Here is a 23,004-nt window from a genome sequence, read left to right as displayed (position 1 = left end):
TGTCCTGTCTGCCTCCTCCCCCTGACATTCTGCAGAATCACAATCGGGATTAGGATAATTTCACCGGCTTGTGTTTTGTGCGGCAGTACATTGCAATCATCATCATCGGTATGTGCTGTGTTGTGTGATGTGGGCAATCACAGTCTCTTAACCATGATGAACACACACAAAATGCTGGAGGAACTCAGCAGGCCAGGCAGCATCTCTGGAGAAGAGTAAACAGCTGACGTTTCAGGCTGACCCCTTCATCAGGACTCACACCCTGCAGAACAGGCCCTTTCATGAGTTCTGATGCAGAGTCTCAGCACAAAACATCGACTGTTTACTCATTTCTGGTGGGAGGAATGTTTGAAATTCTGAGATTGATGTGACTGTTGGGCTGTAGTTTATTTTGCTCTCCTTCAGTTTCTGTTTTCTTTCTTGTTGCCGATTGGTGGGTTGGGGTTCTAGAGGGACGATGTATTGTTTTTTGTGTGAGGGAGGGGTTAGGGATTGGTGTCTGATGTTCCTGTTGCTGATTGGTGGGTTGGGGTTCTAGAGGGACGATGTATTGTTTTTTGTGTGAGGGAGGGGTTAGGGATTGGTGTCTGATGTTCCTGTTGCTGATTGGTGGGTTGGGGTTCTAGAGGGACGATGTATTGTTTTTTGTGTGAGGGAGGGGTTAGGGATTGGTGTCTGATGTTCCTGTTGCTGATTGGTGGGTTGGGGTTCCAGAGGGACGATGTATTGTTTTTTGTGTGAGGGAGGGGTTAGGGATTGGTGTCTGATGTTCCTGTTGCTGATTGGTGGGTTGGGGTTCTAGAGGGACAATGTATTGTTTTTTGTTTGAGGGAGGGGTTAGGGATTGGTGTCTGATATTCCTGTTGCTGATTGGTGGGTTGCGGTTCTAGAGGGACAATGTATGTTTTTTGTGTGAGGGAGGGGTTAGGGATTGGTGTCTGATGCTCCTTTTGACTTTTCTGTGTGGGCGATCTGTGTGGGGAGAGGGTGTTGGGTTTGGTGTTGTCAGCACTGTATTTTTTGAGAGGGAGGGGTTTGGATTCTTGGGGCTTTTGATCTTCTGACGATTGTCTTCCAGGTGGGCGATCTGTTGGCTTTTGTGCGAGGGAGGGAGGTGCAGGGGTTTGAGGTTCATGAGATTTTTCTTTTTCCTTTTCGTGTGTGTGTATTGATGACTATTCTTGTAACAAATCCCATGGTTTTTCTGGATATCATGGTTATCTGGAGAAGATGAATATCAGAGTTGTATTCTACATGCAAACTTTGGCAATAAAATGAACCTTTGATCCTTTCCCCATAGACGCTGCCTGACATGCTGAGTTCCTCCAGTATTTTGTGTGTGTTGCTCTGGATTTCCAGCAACGGCAGATTTTCTCCTGTTTATGTCCATGATTGTTCTTGGCAATTTTTCTGCAAAAGTGGTTTCCATCACCTTCTTCTGAGCAGTGTCTGTACAGGACGGGTGAGCCCAGCCATTGTCAATACACGTCAGAGATTGTCTGCCTGGTGTCAGTGGTCGCATAACCAGAATTTGTGATCTACACCAGCTGCTCATACGACCATCCACAACCTGATCCCATGGATTCATGTGACCTGATTGGGGGCTAAGCAGGGGCTACACCTCACCCAAGGGTAAAGTGAAGGCTAGCAGAGGGTAGGAGTGTCTTACACCTCCTTTGGTAAAGACGTATCTTCACCCTGACTCCCTGTTATACATTGCAATACATATTAATTAAAAACTGTAAATTTCAATAAGAATTATATACCTACATGTATAATTTTAAATTAAATAAGTAGCACAAAAAGAGGAAAAAATAGGGAGAAAAGTGAGCTGGTACTCATTCTTCTCATTGTCCATTGAGAAATCTGACGGCAGAAAGGAAGAAGCTCTTCCTGAAACGTTGAGTTGTGTGTCTTCTCTGGGAAGCTTCCTGATCCTCCGTTAGAACTCCACTCATTCCTCCCAGGCTCAGGCAAGGCCCCACCAGGGGGCCCGTTGAAGGTCTGGGGGCCACCCTGTGTGAAGGACCGTCTGAGATGGAGATGTGGTGGGGAAATGGAACTCATCACCAGCTGAGGCTGGGAGTGGCCGACATAACATTCATCCCCAGAGTCTGGACACAGAATACAATGGGTGCTGGAGGTTCCGACCCATCCCTGAACACTGCAGAAGATGCTGAGATGGTGTGGGAGAGAGCAGAGGCCTCTGTGGACGTGCTGGAGTCCGGAGTGGGTTGGGGACAGGCCCCTCCCATCGGTGCTGCCTTCCTCTTTTGCTCAGTGCTGCCCCCCAGTGTTCACTTAGTGAGAGACAAGCTGGACCAGGACAATATCAATAGACAATAGACAATAGGTGCAGGAGTAGGCCATTCTACCCTTTGAGCCAGCACTGCCATTCAATATGATCATGGCTGATCATCCACAATAAGTACCCCGTTCCTGCCTTCTTCCCATATCCCTTGACTCCGCTATCTTTAAGAGCTCTATCTAACTCTTTCTTGAAAGCATCCAGAGAATTGGCCTCCACTGCCTTCTGAGGCAGAGCTTTCCATAGTTCCACAACTCTCTGGGTGAAAATGTTTTTCCTCAACTCTGTTCTAAATGCCTACCCCTTAATCTTAAACTGTGGCCTCTGGTTCTGGATTCCCCCAACATCGGGAATCTGTTTGCTGCCTCTAGTGTGTCCAATCCCTTAATAATCTCCAAACACGAGGAAATCTATCTGTAGATGCTGGAAATTCAAACAACACACACAAAATGCTGGTGGAATGCAGCAGGCCAGGCAGCATCTATACGGAGAAGCACTGTCAACGTTTCGGGCTGAGACCCTTCGTCAGGCGAAGGGTCCTGATGAAGGGTCTCAGCCCGAAATGTTGACAGCGCCTCTCCTTATAGATGCTGCCTGACCTGCTGTGTTCCACCAGCATTTTGTGTGTGTCCCTTAATAATCTTATATGTTTCAATGAGATCCCCTCTCATCCTTCTAAATGCCAGTGTATACAAGCCCAGTCACTCCAATCTTTCAACATATGACAGTCTGACCATCCCAGAATTAACCTCGTGAACCTATGCTGCACTCCCTCAATAGTATGAATGTCCTTCCTCAAATTTAGAGACCAAAACTGAACACAATACTCCAGGTGTGGTCTCACCAGGGCCCTGTACAACTGCAGAAGGTCCTCTTTGTTCCTATACTCAACTCCCCTTGTTATGAAGGCCAACATGCCATTAACTTTCTTCACTGCCTGCTGTACCTGCATGCTTACTTTCAGTGACTGATGAACAAGGACACCTAGGTCTCATTGTACTTCCCCTTTTCCTAACTTGACACCATTCAAATAGTAATCTGCCTTCCTGTTCTTGCCACCAAAGTGGATAAACGCACATTTATCCACACTAAACTGCATCTGCTATGCATCTGCCCACTTACCCAACCTGTCCAAGTCACCTTGCATTCTCCTAACATCCTCCTCATTTTCACACTACTACCCAGCTTTGTGCCATCTGCAAATTTGCTAATGTTACTTTTAATCCCTTCATCTAAATCATTAATGTATATTGTAAATAGCTGCGGTCCCAGCACCAAGCCTTGCGGTACCCCACTAGTCACTGCCTGCCATTCTGAAAAGGACCTGTTAATCCCTACTCTTTGTTTCCTTTCTGCCAACCAATTTTCTATCCATGTGAGTACCCTACCCCCAATACCATGTGCTTTAATATTGCCTACTAATCTCCTGTGTGGGACCTTATCAAAGACTTTCTGAAAGCCCAGGTACACTACATCCACTGGCTCTCCCTTGTCCATTTTCATGGTTACATCCTCAAAAAATTCCAGATTAGTCTTTTCTTTCTTTTTCAATCTTTTTATTAATATCAACATGATAAGATTAGTACATAGATATTGGGATTACAAACTTACAAAATTAAAATGAACATAAAAGGATACACAAGCAATAAGTATAATATAGTTAAGTCTTCCCAAATCATGAATGATACAAATGTCATATAAATGAAACAAAAAAACTAAGTAATTCATGTTGAAAAAAAACAGAAAAGAGAAAAAGAAAAAAAATATTAATACCCTAAGAAAAACTAAACTAACAAACTAACCACTAACTATTAAGAAAAAAAAAGGAAAGAAGTTTATAGTATCTATAAAAAAAATTACAAAACCATCAGTGTCCCCAACTCCGATCCTCTCAACATATATATAATCAAAACCGGAAAAACCGGAACAGCGTCAAATTACATCATGTGAAAATATTGAATAAATGGCCTCCAAATCTTTTCAAATTTAATAGAAGGGTCATATACGACACTTCTAATTTTCTCCAAATTTAGACATAACAGTTTGAGAAAACCAATGAAATATGGTAGGGGGATTAATTTCTTTCCATTTCAACAAAATAGATCTTCTAGCCATTAATGTAAGAAATGCAATCATCCGACAAGCAGAAGAAGATAAATAGATTGACGCCATCATTGGTAAACCAAAGATTGCAGTAATAGGATGAGGTTGTAAATCAATGTTCAATACCATGGAAATAATATCGAAAATGTCTTTCCAATATTTTTTCAAAAGTGGACATGACCAAAACATATGAGTTAAAGAAGCTATCTCAGAATGACATCTGTCACATATAGGATTTATATGGGAATAAAAATGAGCCAATTTATCCTTGGACATATGAGCCCTGTGCACAACTTTAAACTGTATCAATGAATGTTTAGCACATATAGAGGATAAATTAACTAATTGAAGAATTTTATCCCAATTCTCAATAGGGATAGTAAAGTTAAGTTATCTTTCCCAATCATTTTTAATCTTATAGAAGGCCTCTGTATGTATTTTCATAATTATATTGTAAACATTTGATATTACACCTTTCTGAAAAGGATTTAGTTCTAAAAATTTCTCCAAAATACCTGAAGAATCAAGATTTGGAAAGGTAGGAAGTACAGTGTTTAAGAAATTCCTAATCTGTAAATATCTAAAAAAAAATGAGATCTGGGCAAATTATATTTATTAGATAATTGTTCAAAAGACATAAAACAATTATCCAAAAATAAATCAGAAAATCGTAGTATTCCTTTAGTCTTCCAAGCTGAATAAGCTTGGTCCATAATAGAAGGATGAAAAAATAAATTGGATACAATAGGAATAGTTAAAACAAATTGATTCAACTCAAAAATTTTCTGAAATTGAAACCATATACGTAAAGTGTGTTTGACTCTCGGAATGTCAATTCGTTTATGCAATTTAGAAAGAGCAAAGGGAAGAGAAGTCCCTAAAATAGAACCCAATGAAAATCCTTGTACAGATTTAGTTTCCAGATTTACCCAATGAGGGCTAGGAGATAAATCCCAATCCCTTAACCAACATTTCAAATATTGAATATTAATTGTCCAATAATAAAATCTAAAATTAGGCAATGCCAATCCACCTTCCTTCCTTGCCTTCTGTAAATATCTTTTACCTAATCTAGGATTTTTGTTCTGCCATATATATGAGGACATTTTTGAATCAACATTGTCAAAAAAGGATTTCGGAATAAAAATTGGTACCGCTTGAAATATATATATATAAGAACTTGGGTAAAATAATCATCTTAATAGCATTAATCCGACCTATCAGAGATAAAGACAATGGTGACCATTTAGCGAACAAACATTTAATCTGATCAATTAAGGGTAAAAAATTAACCTTGAATAACTCCTTATGATTTTTTGTAATTTTAATCCCTAAGTATATAAAAAAGTCATTAACTAATTTAAAAGGTAAATTTCCATAAATTGGAACCTGTCTATTTAAGGGGAACAATTCACTCTTATTAAGATTCAATTTATACCCGGAAAAATTACTAAACTGAAGATTAGTCAAGCACAATTTCCCCTTCATAAATCCATGCTGACTTGGACCGATGGTGTTACTGCTATCCAAATGTGCTGTTATTTCATCTTTTATAATTGACTCCAGCATCTTCCCAACCACTGATGTCAGGCTACCTGGTCTATAATTCCGTTTTCTCTCTCCCTCCTTTCTTAAAAAGTGGGATAACATTAGCTATCCTCCAATCCTCAGGAACTGATCCTGAATCTATAGAACATTGGAAAATGATTACCAATGCTTCCACGATTTCTAGAGCCACCTCCTTAAGTACCCTGGGATGCAGACCATCAGGCCCTGGGGATTTATCGGCCTTTAGTCCCATCAGTCTACTCAACACCATTTTCTGCCTAATGTGAATTTCCTTCAGTTCCTCTGTTACCCTAGGTCCTCTGGCCACTATTACTTCTGGGAGATTGTCTGTGTTCTCCCTAGTGAAGACAGATCCAAAGTACCTGTTCAACTCGTCTGCCATTTCCTTGTTCCCCATAATAAATTCACCAGTTTCTGCCTTAAAGGGCCCAACTTTGGTCTTAACTAATTTTTTTCCTCTTCACATACCTAAAGAAGCTTTTACTATCCTCCTTTATATTCTTCGCTAGCTTACCTTCGTACCTCATCTTTTCTCCCCATATTGCCTTTTTTGTTATCTTCTGTTGCTCTTTAAAAGTTTCTCAATCCTCTGGCTTCTCCCTCATCTTTGCTATGTTATACTTCTTCTCTTTTATTTTTATACTGTCCTTAACTTCCCTTGTCAGCCACGGTTGCCCCCTACTCCCCTTAGAATCTTTCTTCCTCTTTGGAATGAACTGATCCTGCACCTTCTGTATTATTCCCAGAAATACCTGCCATTGTTGTTCCACTGTCATCCCTGTGAGAGAATCCTTCCAGTCAACTTTGGCCAGCTCCTCCCTCATGGCTCCATAGTCCCCTTTGATCAACTGTAATACTGACACTTCCGATTTTCCCTTCTCCCTCTCAAATTGTAGATTAAAACTTATCATATTATGGTCACTAGCTCCTAATGGCTCCTTTACCTTGAGTTCCCTTATCAAATCCGGTTCATTACATAATACTAGATCCAGAATTGCCTTCTCCCTGGTAGGCTCCAGTACAAGCTGCTCTAAGAATCCATCTCGGAGGCACTCCACAAACACCCTTCCTTGGGGTCTAGTACCATCCTGATTCTCCCAGTCTACCTGCATGTTGAAATCCCCCATTACAACCGTAGAATTACCTTTCCGACATGCTAATTTTAGCTCTTGATTCAACTTGCACCCTATATCCAGGCTACCATTTGGGGGCCTGTAGATAACTCCCATTAGGGTCTTTTTGCCCTTACAATTTCTCAGTTCTATCCATACTGACTCTAAATCTCCTGATTCTAATTCACCCCTCGCAAGGGACTGAATTTCATTCCTCACCAGCAGAGCCACCCCACCCCCTCTGCCCGCCTGTCTGTCTTTTCGATAGGATGTATACCCTTGAATATTCATTTCCCAGCCCTGGTCCTCTTGCAGCCATGTCTCTGTTATTCCTACAACATCATACTTGCCAATTTCCAACTGAGCCTCAAGCTCATCCACTTTATTTCTTATACTTTGTGCATTCATATATAATACTTTTAATCCATTACTCCTCTTGCTTCTCACACTGATCCCTATTGCACTTGGCCGTACACTCCAATCCCTTCCTGAGCTTTCTGCCCCTTTAATTCTGATGTCTTTCTTAACTTTTCTTATTCTCTCTTTCCCTTTAACTCCATCCTTGTATTTCCAGTTTGTCTCCCCCCCCCCCCCCACTTATTAGTTTAAACACACCCATGTAACAATGGCAAACCTGCCTGCCAGAATGATGGTCCCCCGCCTGTTAAGGTGCAACCCGTCCCTTTTGTACAATTCATCCTTACCCCAAAACAGATCCCAGTGGTCTGAGAATCTAAAACCCTGCTTGCCACACCAGCTCCTCAGCCACACATTGAGATCCCATATCTCCCTGTTCCTGCCCTCACCAGCACGAGGAACTGGAAGCAAACCGGAGATAACCACCCTGGAGGTCCTGCTTTTCAGCCTTCTTCCGAGTTCTCTGAAGTCACGCTGCAGAATTTCTTTCCTCTTCTTCCCGATGTCATTTGTGCCGACATGCACTACCACTTCCGGCTGTTCACCTTCACCCTTGAGGATGCTCTGCAATCAGTCCGTGATGTCCTGGATCCTGGCTCCAGGGAGGCAACACACCATCCTTAAATCCCGCCTGTTGCCACAGAAACCCCTTTCTGTACCTCTCGCTATGGAGTCCTCTACTACCACGGCTCTGCCTGTCGTCTGTCTCTTCGGCTTGGCTTCAGTTTTTGACTTGCAGACCTGTCCACCTCTAAGACTAGCAGTGTCTTCTGTCCCGACAGCTTCCAAGAGAGTGAACCTGTTTTCAGGAACCACATCCCCCGGGGTCTCCTGTACTCCAAGCATCCATCCCTTCCTCATCGTCGCCCCCCTCTCTCTTCTGGTATCTTCGGTGTCACAATCTCACTGTAGGTCCTGTCCAGAAAACTCTCGTTTTCCCGGATGAACCCGAGGTCATCCAGTTGCCCCTCCAGTGCCCCAACACGGCCCTTCGGGAGCTGAACCTGGACACACTTTCCACAGTTGCAGCAGCCGGAGGCACCAACAGTGTCGCTGACCTCCCACATCAGGCAAGCATCACACTGAATCAGTTTACCTGTCATCTCTTCACCACCTCTCACCCTCTCCAATTGTGGCGTAGTCTCTTCCCTCAGACTCCTCGCTGAAGGCTCTCGAGCTAAAGATTCGCACTTTCCTCACAAGGCACTTCCCTCGACAAGGCTGCTTATATCCAATCTACAGTCCAGCTCCAAGCCAGAACACTCAGGAACTTGGGCTATATTATGTCTTTTTGTGACTGTATGCTTTTCTGCGATCGTAACGATGTGTACTGTGTGCTGTTGCTACTCTGCTTTACACCTTGTCCCTGGAGGAACGCTGTTTTGTTTTGCTGTATGCACGTGTGGCTGATTGACAATTAAACTTGAACTTGAATGTGGCGACGGGTTCTTTTCCGGGTCTGATCTACAGTCAGATCTCACTCGGGGACAGACAGATAAACACGGGGGTGGGGTTGATTAGAGAAAGGATAATGGTAGCAGGCTTCACCCCACCCACACCTAAAACCTTCCCCATGCCCTGCAGAATGTGTCAATGGTTTCTTACCTGGGGTGACCTGCAGCTGGATCTCACTCTGGAACACATGGATAAATGGGAGTTTGACGTAGGATGAATCATCATGATTCCTTTTCCTGAACTCAGCCAGACACAGGTAGCTGTGACTGTCCTCCACTCTCAGCTGCTTTATCCTGATCCAGGCATTTCCCAGCTCTGGGTCCTCGATGAGCTCGTACCGAGTCACTCCGTTTTCCGTTGCCCACGATCCATTTCCATGGTGCCTGAAGGTGACGATGAGTCGGTAGGGATCCTTCCTCATCCACGTCACCGTGTGTGCGGTGAGGCTCTGCTGAGGCCGTGTGAACACACAGGGTAATGTGGCCGAAGCTCCCTCAGTTCCAGTCATCACTGAGACACTCTCACTGGGAGCTGAGGGAAGGACAGGTGCCAGAATAAATCAGTTAACCCCCACCAAACATGTTTAACACTGACAAAATTTCCAGCCTACAAAATAATAAAAAACTCCCCACAGCACCCTCCTGAATAAAAACACAACCCATCTGTGTCTCACTAATTGCAAACCATTCAAACAAGAGAAACTGTTTAGAACATAAAACAGTCCCATTGGGCAGGAGGTAGAGAAGCCTAAATCTCACACCACCACATTCAGGAACAGCTAATTCCCTTCAACCATTCAGTTGTTGAACTAACTGACACCAACACTAATCAGTGGAGTGTAACAACACTAATCAGTACAGTATTAGAATACTAATCAGTACAGTCTAACAACACCAATCAGTACAGTCTAACAACACCAATCAGTACAGCATAAGAACACCAATCAGTACAGTGTAACAACACTTGGCACAAAAGTATAACAACACTAATCAGTACAGGTAACAACACTAATTGCTACAGTGCAACAACACAAATCACTACATTATAACAACACTAATCAGAACAGGTAACAACACAAATCAATACAGTATAACAACACTAATCAGTACAGGCAACAACACTAATCACTATAGTGTAACAACACAAAACACTACATTATAACAACACTAATCAGTACAGGTAACAACACAAATCAATACAGTATAACAACACTAATCAGTACAGGCAACAACACTAATCGCTACAGTGCAACAACACAAATCACTACATTATAACAACACTAATCAGTACAGGTAACAACACAAATCAATACAGTATAACAACACTAATTAGTACAGGCAACAACATAATCACTACAGTGTAACAACACAAATCACTACTGTATAACAACACTAATCAGTACAGGTAACAACACTAGACATGACAGTATAACAACACTAATCAGTACAGGTAACAACACTAATCAGTACCAGTAACAACACTAGACATGACAGTATAACAACACCAATCAGTACAGTCTAACAACACCAATCAGTACAGCATAAGAACACCAATCAGTACAGTGTAACAACACTTGGCACAAAAGTATAACAACACTAATCAGTACAGGTAACAACACTAATTGCTACAGTGCAACAACACAAATCACTACATTATAACAACACTAATCAGTACAGGTAACAACACAAATCAATACAGTATAACAACACTAATCAGTACAGGCAACAACACTAATCACTACAGTGTAACAACACAAAACACTACATTATAACAACACTAATCAGTACAGGTAACAACACAAATCAATACAGTATAACAACACTAATCAGTACAGGCAACAACACTAATCGCTACAGTGCAACACAAATCACTACATTATAACAACACTAATCAGTACAGGTAACAACACAAATCAATACAGTATAACAACACTAATTAGTACAGGCAACAACATAATCACTACAGTGTAACAACACAAATCACTACTGTATAACAACACTAATCAGTACAGGTAACAACACTAGACATGACAGTATAACAACACTAATCAGTACAGGTAACAACACTAATCACTACAGTGTAACAACACAAATCACTACAGTATAACAACACTAATCAGTACCAGTAACAACGCTAGACATGACAGTATAACAACACCAATCAGTACAGTCTAACAACACCAATCAGTACAGCATAAGAACACCAATGACTACAGTGTAACAACAAAAATCACAGCTGTGTAACAACACCTGGCACAAAAGTATAACAACACTAATCAGTACAGGTAACAACACTAATCACTACAGTATAACAACACTAATCAGTACAGGTAACAACACTAGACATGACAGTATAACAACACTAATCAGTACAGGTAACAACACAAATCACTACAGTATAGCAACACTAATCAGTACAGGTAACAACACTAGACATGACAGTATTACAACACTAATCAGTACAGGTAACAACACAAATCACTACAGAATAGCAACACTAATCAGTACAGGTAACAACACAAATCACTACAGAATAGCAACACTAATCAGTACAGGTAACAACACAAATCAGTACAGTATAGCAACACTAATCAGTACAGGTAACAACACTAATCACTACAGTGTAACAACATGAATCAGTACATTCTAACACAGTACAGGGGACACAACAGCAGAGTGCAGAATAAAGTGTGACAGTTACTGAGAAAGTTCAGTGCAGGCAGGCAGTGAGGTGCAGGGCCATAATGAAGTGGGTTGCCACGGTAGCACAGCCGTTAGCGTGACACTATGACAGCTCCGGGTGTCGGAGTTCAGAGTTCAATTCCTGCACCGTCTGTAAGGAGTTTGTACGTTCTCCCTGTGACCGCGTGGGTTTCCTCCGGGTGCTCCGGTTTCCTCCCACAGTCTAAGGATGGACCGGCTCGTCGGTTAATTGGTCATTGTAAATCGTCATGGGTTCAATAGGTGCGTTTCTGGGTGGTGTGGCTCATTGGGTCGGAAGGGCCTGTTCCGTGCTGTATCTCTAAATGAATAAACAAATAAATAATGAGATGGAGAGTCCATCTTATCGTACTGGGGGACCACTCCATAGTTATAACTGTAGGATAAAAGCTGTCCTTCAGCCTGGTGGTTCGTGCATCCAGGCTGTTGTATCTTCTGCCCAGTGGGAGAGGGCCGAAGAGAGAATGTCCAGGGTGGATGGGAGGGTCTCTGATTTTGCAGTCTGTTTCACAGAGACGGTGAGAAGAGTAGACAGAATCCATGGAGGGGTATGGCTTCTGCCTTGATCAATGTGACAGGTTGAGCCCTGTAATCGTGTCCTGTCTGCCTCCTCCCCCTGACATTCTGCAGAATCACAATCGGGATTAGGATAATTTCACCGGCTTGTGTTTTGTGCAGCAGTACATTGCAATCATCATCATCGGTATGTGCTGTGTTGTGTGATGTGGGCAATCACAGTCTCTTAACCATGATGAACACACACAAAATGCTGGAGGAACTCAGCAGGCCAGGCAGCATCTCTGGAGAAGAGTAAACAGCTGACGTTTCAGGCTGACCCCTTCATCAGGACTCACACCCTGCAGAACAGGCCCTTTCATGAGTTCTGATGCAGAGTCTCAGCACAAAACATCGACTGTTTACTCAATTCTGGTGGGAAGAATGTTTGAAATTCTGAGATTGATGTGACTGTTGGGCTGTAGTTTATTTTGCTCTCCTTCAGTTTCTGTTTTCTTTCTCGTTGCCGATTGGTGGGTTGGGGTTCTAAAGGGACGATGTATTGTTTTTTGTGTGAGGAAGGGGTTAGGGATTGGTGTCTGATGTTCCTGTTGCTGATTGGTGGGTTGGGGTTCTAGAGGGACGATGTATTGTTTTTTTGTGTGAGGGAGGGGTTAGGGATTGGTGTCTGATGTTCCTGTTGCTGATTGGTGGGTTGGGGTTCTAGAGGGACGATGTATTGTTTTTTGTGTGAGGGAGGGGTTAGGGATTGGTGTCTGATGTTCCTGTTGCTGATTGGTGGGTTGAGGTTCTAGAGGGACGATGTATTGTTTTTTGTGTGAGGGAGGGGTTAGGGATTGGTGTCTGATGTTCCTGTTGCCGTTTGGTGGGTTGGGGTTCCAGAGCGACGATGTATTGCTTTTTGTGTGAGGGAAGGGTTAGGGATTGGTGTGTGATGTTCCTTTTGACTTTTCTGTGTGGGTGATCTGTGTGGGGACAGGGTGTTGGATTTGGTGCTGTCGGCACTGTATTTTTTGAGAGGGAGGGGTTTGGGGTCTTGAGGCTTTTGATCTTCTGACGATCGTCTTCCAGGTGGGCGATCTGTTGGCTTTTGTGCGAGGGAGGGAGGTGGGGGGGGTTTGAGGTTTACGAGTTTTTTCTTTTTCCTTTTCGTGTGGGGGGGGTTGATGTCTTTTCTTGTAACGAACCCATGGTTTTTCTGGATATCATGGTTATCTGGAGAAGGTGAATATCAGAGTTGTATTCTACATGCAAACTTGGACAATAAAATGAACCTTTGATCCTTTCCCCATAGACGCTGCCCGACCTGCTGAGTTCCTCCAGTATTTTGTGTGTGTTGCTCTGGATTTCCAGCAACGGCAGATTTTCTCCTGTTTATGACCATGATTGTTTTTGGCAATTTTTCTACAAAAGTGGTTTCCATCACCTTCTTCTGAGCAGTGTCTATACAGGATGGGTGAGCCCAGCCATTATCAATACTCTTCAGAGATTGTCTGCCTGGTGTCAGTGGTTGCATAACCAGAATTTGTGATCTGCACCATCTGCTTATACAACCATCCACCACCTGCTCCCATGGATTCACGTGACCCTGATTAGGGGCTAAGCAGGGGATACACCTTACCTAAGGGTAAAGTGAAGACTAGCAGAGGAAAGGAGTGTCTTTAGTAAAGACGTATCTTCACCCTGACACCCTGTTATACATTGCAATACATATTAATTAAAAACTGTAAATTTCAGTAAGAAATGTATACCTACATGTAGAATTTTAAATTAAATAAGTAGCACAAAAAGAGGGAAAAAAGGAAACAAAGTGAGCTGGTCCTCACTTTTCTGATTGTCCACTCAGAAATCCGACGGCAGAAAGGAAGAAGCTCTTCCTGAAACGTTGAGTTGTGTGTCTTCTCTGGGAAGCTTCCTGATCCTCCGTTAGAACTCCACTCATTCCTCCCAGGCTCAGGCAAAGCCCCACCATTGAAGGTCTGGGGGCCACCCTGTGTGAGGGACCGTCTGAGATGGAGATGTGGTGGGAAAATGGAACTCATCACCAGCTGAGGCTGGGAGTGGCCGATATAACATTCATCCCCAGAGTCTGGACACAGAATACAATGGGTGCTGGACGTTCTGACCCATCCCTGAACACTGCAGAAGATGCCGAGATGGTGTGGGAGAGAGCAGAGGCCTCTGTGGACGTGCTGGAGTCCGTCGTGGGTTGGGGACAGGCCCCCTCCCATCGGAGCTGCCTTCCTCTTTTGCTCAGTGCTGCCCCCCAGTGTTCACTTAGTGAGAGACAAGCTGGACCAGGACAATATCCAATCTACCATCCAGCTCCAAGCCAGACCACTCAGGAACTTGGGCTATATTATGTCTTTTTGTGACTGTATGCTTTTCTGCGATTGTAACGATGTGTACTGTGTGCTGTTGCTACTCTGCTGTACACCTTGTCCCTGGAGGAACGTTGTTTTGTTTCGCTGTATGCACATGTGGCTGATTGACAATTAAACTTGAACTTGAATGTGGCGACGGGTTCTTTTCCGGGTCTGATCTACAGTCAGATCTCACTCGGGGATAGACAGATAAACACGGGGGTGGGGGTTGATTAGAGAAAGGATAATGGTAGCAGGCTTCCCCCCACCCACCCCTAAAACCCTCCCCATGCCCTGCAGAATGTGTCAATGGTTTCTTACCTGGGGTGACCTGCAGTTGGATTTCACTCTGGATCACATGGATAAATGGGGGTTTGACGTAGGATGAATCATCATGATTCCTTTCCCTGAATGCAGCCAGACACAGGTAGCTGTGACTGTCCGACACTCTCAGCTGCTTTATCCTGATCCAGGCATTTTCCAGCTCTGGGTCCCCGACGAGCTCGTACCGAGTCACTCCGTTTTCCACTGCCCACGATCCATTTCGAATACGCCTGAAGGTGACGATGTGTCGGTAGGGATCCTTCCTCATCCACGTCACTGTGTGTGCGGTGAGGCTCTGCCGAGGCCGTGTGAACACACAGGGTAACGTGGCCGAAGCTCCCTCGGTTCCAGTCATCACAGAGACACTCTCACTGGGAGCTGAGGGAAGGACAGGTGCCAGAATAAATCAGTTAACCCTCAGTAAACATGTTTAACCACTGACAAAACTTCCAGCCTACAAAATAATAGAAACTCCCGACAGCACCCTCCTGAATGAAAACAGCCCCACATGTGTCTCACTCATTGAAAACCATTCAAACAGGAGAAACTGTTTAGAACATAAATCAGTCCCATTGGGCAGGGGGTAGGGAAGCCTAAATCTCACACCACCACGTTCAGGAACAGCTAATACCCTTCAACCATTCAGTTATTTAACCAGTTGACACCAACACTAATCAGTGGAGTGTAACAACACTAATGAGTACAGTATAACAACACTGATCAGTACAGTATAACAACACTAATCAGTACAGGTAACAACACAAATCACTACAGTGTAACAACACAAATCACTACAGTATAACAACACTAATCACTACAGTGTAACAACATGAATCAGTACATTCTAACACAGTACAGGGGACACAACAGCAGAGTGCAGAATAAAGTGTGACAGTTACTGAGAAAGTTCAGTGCAGGCAGGCAGTGAGGTGCAGGGCCATAAAGAAGTGGGTTGCCACGGTAGCACAGCCGTTAGCGTGACACTATGACAGCTCGGGGTGTCGGAGTTCAGAGTTCAATTCCTGCACCGTCTATTAGGAGTTTGTACGTTCTCCCTGTGACCGTGTGGGTTTCCTCCGGGTGCTCCGGTTTCCTCCCACAGTCTAAAGATGGACCGGCTCGTCGGTTAATTGGTCATTGTAAATCGTCGTGGGTTCAATAGGTGTGTTTCTGGGTGGTGTGGCTCGTTGGGTCGGAAGGGCCTGTTTCGTGCTGTATCTCTAAATGAATAAACAAATAAATAATGAGGTGGAGAGTCCATCTTATCGTACTGGGGACCACTCCGTAGTTATAACTGTAGGATAAAAGCTGTCCTTCAGCCTGGTGGTCCGTGCATCCAGGCTGTTGTACCTTCTGCCCAGTGGGAGAGGGCCGAAGAGAGAATGTACAGGGTGGATGGGAGGGTCTCTGATTTTGCAGTCTGTTTCACAGAGACGGTGAGAAGTGTAGACAGAATCCATGGAGGGCTCTGGCTTCTGTCTTGATCAATGTGACAGGTTGAGCCCTGTAATCGTGTCCTGTCTGCATCCCCCCCCTGACATTCTGCAGAATCACAATCAGGATTAGGATAATTTCACCGGCTTGTGTTTTGTGCAGCAGTACATTGCAATCATCATCATCGGTATGTGCTGTGTTGTGTGATGTGGGCAATCACAGTCTCTTAACCATGATGAACACACACAAAATGCTGGAGGAACTCAGCAGGCCAGGCAGCATCTCTGGAGAAGAGTAAACAGCTGACGTTTCAGGCTGACCCCTTCATCAGGACTCACACTGTGCAGAACAGGCCCTTTCATTTTTATGACCATGATTGGTCTTGGTAATTTTTCTACAGAGGTGGTTTCCATCGCCTTCTTCTGAGCAGTGTCTGTACAGGACGGGTGAGCCCAGCCATTATCAATACTCTTCAGAGATTGTCTGCCTTGTGTCAGTGGTTACATAACCAGAATTTGTGATCTGCACCAGCTGATCATATGACCATCCACCACCTGATCCCATGGATTCACGTGACCTGATGAGGGGCTAAGCAGGGGCTACACCTCGCCCAAGGGTAAAGTGAAGGCTAGTGGAGGGAAGGAGTGTCTTACACCTCCTTTGGTAAAGACGTATCTTCACCCTGACACCCTGTTATACATTGCAATACATATTAATTAAAAACTGTAAATTTCAGTAAGAAATGTATACCTACATGTAGAATTTTAAATTAAATAAGTAGCACAAAAAGAGGGAAAAAAGGAAACAAAGTGAGCTGGTCCTCACTTTTCTGATTGTCCACTCAGAAATCCGACGGCAGAAAGGAAGAAGCTCTTCCTGAAACGTTGAGTTGTGTGTCTTCTCTGGGAAGCTTCCTGATCCTCCGTTAGAACTCCACTCATTCCTCCTAGGCTCAGGCAAGGCCCCACCAGGGGGCCCGTTGAAGGTCTGGGGGCCACCCTGTGTGAGGGACCGTCTGAGATGGAGATGTGGTGGGGAAATGGAATTCATCACCAGCTGAGGCTGGGAGTGGCCAACATAACATTCATCCCCGGAGTCTGGACACAGAATACAATGGGTGCTGGAGGTTCCGACCCATCCCTGAACACTGCAGAAGATGCCGAGATGGTGTGGGAGAGAGCAGAGGCCTCTGTGGACGTGCTGGAGTCGGTAGTGGGTTGGGGACAGGCCCCTCCCATCGGTGCTGCCTTCCTCTTTTGCTCAGTGCTGCCCCCCAGTGTTCACTTAGTGAGAGACAAGCTGGACCAGGACAATATCCAATCTACCATCCAGCTCCAAGCCAGACCACTCAGGAACTTGGGCTATATTATGTCTTTTTGTGACTGTATGCTTTTCTGCGATCGTAACGATGTGTACTGTGTGCTGTTGCTACTCTGCTTTACACCTTGTCCCTGGAGGAACGCTGTTTTGTTTTGCTGTATGCACGTGTGGCTGATTGACAATTAAACTTGAACTTGAATGTGGCGACGGGTTCTTTTCCGGGTCTGATCTACGGTCAGATCTCACTCGGTGACAGACAGATAAACACGGGGGTGGGGGTTGATTAGAGAAAGGATAATGGTAGCAGGCTTCCCCCCACACACCCCTAAAACCCTCCCCATGCCCTGCAGTATGTGTCAATGGTTTCTTACCTGGGGTGACCTGCAGTTGGATCTCACTCTGGATCACATGGATAAATGGGGGTTTGACGTAGGATGAATCATCATGATTCCTTTTCCTGAATGCAGCCAGACACAGGTAGCTGTGACTGTCCTCCACTCTCAGCTGCTTTATCCTGATCCAGGCATTTCCCAGCTCTGGGTCCCTGACGAGCTCGTACCGAGTCACTCCGTTTTCCGCTGCCCACGATCCATTTTGAATACGCCTGAAGGTGACGATGCGTTGGTAGGGATCCTTCCTCATCCACGTCACCGTGTGTGCGGTGAGGTTCTGCCGAGGCCGTGTGAACACACAGGGTAACGTGGCCGAAGCTCCCTCGGTTCCAGTCATCACTGAGACACTCTCATTGGGAGCTGAGGGAAGGACAGGTGCCAGAATAAATCAGTTAACCCTCAGCATAAACGTTTAACACTGACAAAATTTCCAGCCTACAAAATAATAGAAATTCCCCACAGCACCCTTCTGAATGAAAACACAACCCATCTGTGTCTCACTCATTGCAAACCATTCAATCAAGAGAAACTGTTTAGAACATAAAACAGTCCCATCGGGCAGGAGGTAGGGAAGCTTAAATCTCACACCACCACGTTCAGGAACAGCTAATTCCCTTCAACCATTCAGTTGTTGAACCAACTGACACCAACACTAATCAGTGGAGTGTAACAACAGTAATCAGTACAGTATAACAACACTGATCAGTACAGTCTAACAACACCAATCGGTACAGTGTAACAACACAAATCACTGCAGTGGAACAACACTTATCATAAAAGTATAACAACACTAATCAGTACAGGTAACAGCACTAGACACGACAATATAACAACACTAATCAGTACAGGTAACAGCACTAGACACGACAGTATAACAACACTAATCAGTACAGTGTAACAACATTAATCAGTACAGTAGAACAAACACTAGATGCTACAGTATAACAACACTAATCAGTACAGGTAACAACACAAATCACTACAGTGTAACAACACTAATCAGTACAGGTAACAACACTAATCACTACAGTGTAACAACACTAATCAGTACAGGTAACAACACAAATCACTACAGTATAACAACACTAATCAGTACAGGTAACAATACTAATCACTACAGTATAACAACACTAATCAGTACAGGTAACAACACTAATCACTACAGTGTAACAACATGAATCAGTACATTCTAACACAGTACAGGGGACACAACAGCAGAGTGCAGAATAAAGTGTGACAGTTACTGAGAAAGTTCAGTGCGGGCAGGCAGTGAGGTGCAGGGCCATAATGAAGTGGGTTGCCACGGTAGCACAGCCGTTAGCGTGACACTATGACAGCTCGGGGTGTCGGAGTTCAGAGTTCAATTCCTGCACCGTCTGTAAGGAGTTTGTACATTCTCCCTGTGACCGCGTGGGTTTCCTCCGGGTGCTCCGGTTTCCTCCCACAGTCTAAGGATGGACCGGCTCGTAGGTTAATTGGTCATTGTAAATCGTCATGGGTTCAACAGGTGGGTTTCTGGGTGGTGTGGCTCATTGGGTCGGAAGGGCCTGTTCTGTGCTGTATCACTAAATGAATAAACAAATAAATAATGAGGTGGAGAGTCCATCTTATCGTACAGGGGACCACTCTGTAGTTATAACTGTAGGATAAAAGCTGTCCTTCAGCCTGGTGGTCCATACATCCAGGCTGTTGTACCTTCTGCCCAGTGGGAGAGGGCCGAAGAGAGAATGTCCAGGGTGGATGGGAGGGTCTCTGATTTTGCCATAGTGGGGTGTGTCAGGAATGGACAGGAGGAAGAGTATAGGAAACTGATACAGGACTTTGTGATATGGTGCAACTCAAACTACCTGCGTCTCAATATCACCAAGACCAAGGAGATGGTGGTGGACTTTAGGAGATCTAGGCCTCATATGGAGCCAGTGATCATTAATGGAGAATGTGTGGAGCAGGTTAAGACCTACAAGTATCTGGGAGTGCAGTTAGACGAGAAGCTAGACTGGACTGCCAACACAGATGCCTTGTGCAGGAAGGCACAGAGTCGACCGTACTTCCTTAGAAGGTTGGCGTCATTCAATGTTTGTAGAGAGATGCTGAAGATGTTCTATAGGTCAGTTGTGGAGAGCGCCCTCTTCTTTGTGGTGGCGTGTTGGGGAGGCAGCATTAAGAAGAGGGTCGCCTCGCGTCTTAATAAGCTGGTAAGGAAGGCGGGCTCTGTCGTGGGCACAGAACTGGAGAGTATAACATCGGTAGCAGAGCGAAGGGCGCTGAGTAGGCTACGGTCAATCATGGAAAACCCTGAACATCCTCTACATAGCACCATCCAGAGACAGAGAAACAGTTTCAGTGACAGGTTGCTATCGATGCAATGCTCCTCAGACAGGATGAAGAGATCAATACTCCCCAATGCCATTCGGCTTTACAATTCAACCGCCAGGAGTAAGATATGTTAAAGTGCCGGGGTTAGGACTCAATGTATTTAAGTAAACTACTTAAGAACTTTTTAAAAGCTATTTATTAATGCTTTTTGAGAGGGTGATTTTAGATGCATATCATATTTTTACTGAGTTAAGTATTGTATGTAATTAGTTTAGCTACAATAAGTGTATGGGACATTGGAAAAAATGTTGAATTTCCCCATGGGGATGAATAAAGTATCTATCTATCTATCTATCAGTCTGTTTCACAGAGACATTGAGAAGTGTAGACAGAATCCAGGGAGGGGGCTGGCTTCTGTCTTGATCAATGTGACAGGTTGAGCCCTGTAATCATGTCCTGTCTGCCTCCTCCCCCTGACATTCTGTAGAATCACAATCAGGATTAGGATAATTTCACCGGCTTGTGTTTTGTGCAGCAGTACATTGCAATCATCATCATCGGTATGTGCTGTGTTGTGTGATGTGGGCAATCACAGTCTCTTAACCATGATGAACACACACAAAATGCTGGAGGAACTCAGCAGGCCAGGCAGCATCTCTGGAGAAGAGTAAACAGCTGACGTTTCAGGCTGACCCCTTCATCAGGACTCACACTGTGCAGAACAGGCCCTTTCATTTTTATGACCATGATTGTTCTTGGTAATTTTTCTACAGAGGTGGTTTCCATCGCCTTCTTCTGAGCAGTGTCTGTACAGGACGGGTGAGCCCAGCCATTATCAATACTCTTCAGAGATTGTCTGCCTTGTGTCAGTGGTCGCGTTACCAGAATTTGTGATCTGCACCAGCTGATCATATGACCATCCACCACCTGATCCCATGGATTCACATGACCCTGATCGGGGGCTAAGCAGGGGCTACACCTCGCCCAAGGGTAAAGTGAAGGCTAGTGGAGGGAAGGAGTGTCTTACACCTCCTTTGGTAAAGACGTATCTTCACCCTGACACCCTGTTATACATTGCAATACATATTAATCAAAAAACTGTAAATTTCAGTAAGAAATATATACCTACATGTAGAATTTTAAATTAAATAAGTAGCACAAAAAGAGGGAAAAAAGGAAACAAAGTGAGCTGGTCCTCACTTTTCTGATTGTCCATTCAGAAATCCGACGGCAGAAAGGAAGAAGCTCTTCCTGAAACGTTGAGTGGGTGTCTTCTCTGGGAAGCTTCCTAATCCTCCGTTAGAACTCCACTCATTCCTCCCAGGCTCAGGCAAGGCCCTACCGGGGGGCCCGTTGAAGGTCTGGGGGCCACCCTGTGTGAAGGACTGTCTGAGATGGAGATGTGGTGGGGAAATGGAACTCATCACCAGCTGAGGCTGGGAGTGGCCGATATAACATTCATCCCCGGAGTCTGGACACAGAATGCAATGGGTGCTGGAGGTTCTGACCCATCCCTGAACACTGCAGAAGATGCCGAGATGGTGTGGGAGAGAGCAGAGGCCTCTGTGGACGTGCTGGAGTCTGTCGTGGGTTGGGGACAGGCCCCTCCCATCAGTGCTGCCTTCCTCTTTTGCTCAGTGCTGCCCTCCAGTGTTCACTTAGTGAGAGACAAGCTGGACCAGGACAATATCCAATCTACCATCCAGCTCCAAGCCAGACCACTCAGGAACTTGGGCTATATTATGTCTTTTTGTGACTGTATGCTTTTCTGCGATCGTAACGATGTGTACTGTGTGCTGTTGCTACTCTGCTTTACACCTTGTCCCTGGAGGAACGCTGTTTTGTTTTGCTGTATGTACGTGTGGCTGATTGACAATTAAACTTGAACTTGAATGTGGCGACGGGTTCTTTTCCGGGTCTGATCTACAGTCAGATCTCACTCGGTGACAGACAGATAAACACGGGGGTGGGGGTTGACTAGAGAAAGGATAATGGTAGCAGGCTTCCCCCCACCCACACCTAAAACCCTCCCCATGCCCTGCAGAAAATGCCAATGGTTTCTTACCTGGTCTGACCTGCAGCTGGATCTCACTCTGGATCACATGGATATATGGGGGATCGACGTAGGATGAATCATCATGATTCCTTTCCCTGAATGCAGCCAGACACATGTAGCTGTGACTGTCCGACACTCTCAGCTGCTTTATCCTGATCCAGGCATTTCCCAGCTCTGGGTCCCCGACGAGCTCGTACCGAGTCACTCCGATTTCCGCTGCCCATGATCCATTTCGAATACGCCTGAAGGTGACGATGTGTCGGTAGGGATCCTTCCTCATCCACGTCACCGTGTGTGCGGTGAGGCTCTGCCGAGGCCGTGTGAACACACAGGGTAACGTGGCCGAAGCTCCCTCGGTTCCAGTCATCACAGAGACACTCTCATTGGGAGCTGAGGGAAGGACAGGTGCCAGAATAAATCAGTTAACCCTCACCAAACATGTTTAACCACTGACAAAATTTCCAGCCTGCAAAATAATAAAAACTCTCCTCAGCACCCACCCAAATGAAAACACACCCAAATGAGTCTCACTAATTGTAAACCATTCTGACAAGAACATATCTTCAGAACATAAAACAGTCCCATCGGGCAGGAGGTAG

The sequence above is a fragment of the Hemitrygon akajei genome, chromosome 6, assembly GCF_048418815.1.
Source record: "Hemitrygon akajei chromosome 6, sHemAka1.3, whole genome shotgun sequence".
Lineage (NCBI taxonomy): Eukaryota > Metazoa > Chordata > Chondrichthyes > Myliobatiformes > Dasyatidae > Hemitrygon > Hemitrygon akajei.
This window is presented reverse-complemented; position numbering follows the sequence as displayed.